Genomic DNA, 3,688 nt, shown 5'->3' on the forward strand with positions numbered 1-3,688 from the left:
AACTCCTATGGAGTCGGCACCATCGAAACCATTCATTGTATCACCCCCATTCGCTAAAAGGCTTGCTCAAGGTAAAAAGGAACGAGAGGAAAAATAAATCCTTGAGACATTTCGAAAGGTAGAAATTAACAGTCTCTTATTTGATGCAATTAAACAAGTTCCACGTTATACAAAATTCTTGAAAGAATTGTACACCGGAAGAAAGAAACTCTAAGGAAACAAATGGATGAAAGTGAGAGAAAGCATTTTTATAGTATTACAAAGGAAAATCCCGCCTAAGTGTAAGAACCAAGACAGGTTTTCTATATCTTACAAAATAGGTAATATTTGCATAAAGAAATCCATGTGTGACTTAGGAGCATTTATTAATGTAATGCCTTTATCTATTTTCAAATTACTAAACACGGGTTATGTGAAAGAAATAGGGGTGATTTGGCAGATAGGTCATGTATGTATCCAGAAAGGGTGTTGGATGATGTCCTCGTCAAGGTAAATGAACTAATTTTCTTGTAGATTTTTATATATCATCGGCATGGAGGATGACAACTTAAAAAATTCTTCTAATATTCTGTTCATGAGACCATTTTTAAGCACTACATGTACGAAAATTGATGTTCGAAGTGGAACACTCACTATGGAATTCGACAGTAAGGTGATAAAATTTAATGTTTATGAGGCGATGGGAAAACCCAGTATAATGTTGAATATTTCTAGTGTTGATATTACTTAACCACTAACGAAATTTCATTTTGAATATCTTGAAGAGGATGAGTTACAAACTGTGCTTTGAAGGAATTTAGACCTCAAAGTTTTGGATAAATTGGATGAATTAATGACGTTAGAAGAGCCAAATTGTGAAGCTCTTATTCGCATGGAGGCCCCAAAATTAGAGCTCAAATCGTTTCCAAAACATTTAAAGAGTTCGATAGAGGAAAAGGCAAACCCAAACAGTGAAGCTCAAAGACGCATTATTCCATCAATAATGGAGGAATTCATGAAGTGCTTCAAGGACAATGGGAAAAGGTTGAAACCCTTCTACTGGAACTTCCGAGTGTAGGTAATGGAAGAATTAATTCTTAAGCAGCCAAACGAATAACACTCAGGTCGTCGAGCTAATGATGTTAAACAAAAGCGCCTTTTAGGAGGCAACCCATATTTATTTATTTTAATTTATTTAATTTGAATTCAGTTTAATTTATGTTGAAAATAAAAAAATAAAGATTATTATTTAATCTATTTTATTGTGTTGTTTTCTAGGAACGATGGTAGAGGATGTCCTTTTTCATCAAAAAATAAATCAGATTTGAACTTTTATGTTGTGGGCACGACTTGTCAAATTTTGATGCTGCCATTTGTTGAAAGATACACACAAGACCGAATCAATCAGAACCAACCTGAACTGCCCAAACCACCCTCCGTCAAATAAACATGGGGAGTACACTTAACCCTTCTATTCATTATTGTTTTAAAATAGCATATTGAGGGCAATGCGGGCTAAGTAGAGGGGTTCGTAGGACATGCCATGCTATTTGTTCTTTGTATATGCTCATTCACTAAGATAATTCCTCAGTTCGTTTCAGAAATGAACCTCTAATTCTTATGCTAAGTTCATTTAAATAATTGGGTGAATCATGAATAACTATTTCTTACTTGATTAATAAATATTTTGTAGAATTAAATATGTTATGGCTTAGTCAATGTTTCATATAAATTATTGGTTCTTTTAAACTTGCCTAATGAAAGTACTAATTTAAATGAATAAATAAAAATCTGTTAATGGCTTTGTTAAGAGAAAATATTTGGAAATGTAACCAAATTAAGTAACCGGGATGAGGTGCTTGGGTTGTCATCTCATTTCGCATAAAAAGATTTGAGTGATCAGCCGAAACTTGTAACACTCTGCTAATCGAGCTGCCTTAAGAAAAGAGAAATAAATTCATTAGGTACATGCCAAATTGAGTAACCGAGATGAGGTGCTTAGGTTGTCGTCTCATTTCGTATCAAATTATTTGGCTATGTCTCGAATTCGTAAAAAAAAAATGTCAAGTTGAGTAATCAAGGTGAGGTGCTTGGGTTGTCATCTCATGTCGCATCAAAAGACTTGATCATGTCACGAATAAGTTTAAAAAATATAATAAAATGAAAATATATATATTGAGTACAATTATCTTGCAAATTTGATTAAGCCTAAATTTAATGAAGTAGTTGAATTTGACATACAGTTCGAGATTTTATAAAATGCTTATTGATTGAGTCTAGCAATTATTTATTTTTGATTCACCTAATTGTTTGCATTATACTTGATTGAGAAAGAGGGTTTGATTTCGAAAAGGATTGTCGAATGATTTTTAGTAGACATCATGCTTGAGAACAAGCATCAACTAAGTGGGGGGAATTTGATAGCAAGATAAATTTTTGTTTTTAATGTATTTATTTTTGGTTAATTATTGAATAAGATGCTACTAAACTTGGATTCTTATCAGGAACGAAGTTGGTATGCTGAAATTCAAAATTATATAAAAATGGGCTAAATTGGAACAAAAAATAAAGACGAGGGGTAGATTGAAAGATTGAAGATTTAAAGTTGGCTTGATAAAGATTAAAGATTTGAAATTGGCTGGATAAAGATCAAATTATTTTTTATATTGTCAAAGCCATGTAGTTAGTTTAAATTTGGTTTTTAAATTTTGATTTATTTAGTGATAATGTTTAGGAAAATCTAGCTATATTTTAGCATTGGAAGTATGGATAAATACCTGGTGGCTATAACAATTGGAGACTTAGCTTTTGAATATACAAACTTCCTTTCTTTCTTTTCATTTTTCTGCGTAGTAAGCATTTGGCATTTTATCAATATTTTTCCAATTTCAATATTTTGGCTAATTTGCCTTTTAAGTCCATTCTCTTTCCACTTTTCACCATTTCCACTAAAATCATTTCTAGACTCCATTTAGCATGATTAATTTGGTATTTTCTACCTCTCCGGTATATGGGATAGTACAAATTCTTCCTTTAAATTTAATTCGATTTCAATTCAAAAAGCGTTTGTTGGGCTGGAACCGTTTGGCGTACAGTTGGAAAGTTGAGTCGATTGTGCTCTACTCAAAATCTAGCGAACAAATTGATTTGTTCAAGTGGAAAAAGCTAGTTGGATTCCATCGAGGGAGATAGTAATCGGATTTAAACGACCCACACGACTGAGACCGTTAATTTGAGTTTGATTTTTCAGATCGCAAGGCTGTTGAAGTCTTAAATTTCAGCCACATGTCACGTGGTTAGAAATTCGACAAGGGTCGATTTGCAGGTCGTACCGGAATCGACTACAAGAGGAAAATATGGTGGTTTGAGGCCTCCTCGATCACTATAACCAACTTATCGGCTGGATGAAAAAAAGCTTTTTTCAAGGATCTGTTCAAGTTCAGGGTGTATTGAAGCTAAGACTAAGATTAAAAAAATTTATTTGCTTAAATTTATTTTTGCAATTTCGAATCTGTTTTCATTTTATTACTCTACATATTTATTTATTTTATTATCTTTATTAACTAAACCTCTCTTTTTCATTTTCAGTATTGCTACACACAGGTCGTGGGCACGACTGTGATCGCGACAGTAATTCTGGTCACAATAAAAGATGAAATTGAATAACCAATCCCTCTAGGTTCGACCTTACTGCTCTATACTACTATTT

Source organism: Gossypium hirsutum, chromosome A05 (assembly GCF_007990345.1).
Source record: "Gossypium hirsutum isolate 1008001.06 chromosome A05, Gossypium_hirsutum_v2.1, whole genome shotgun sequence".
NCBI lineage: Eukaryota > Viridiplantae > Streptophyta > Magnoliopsida > Malvales > Malvaceae > Gossypium > Gossypium hirsutum.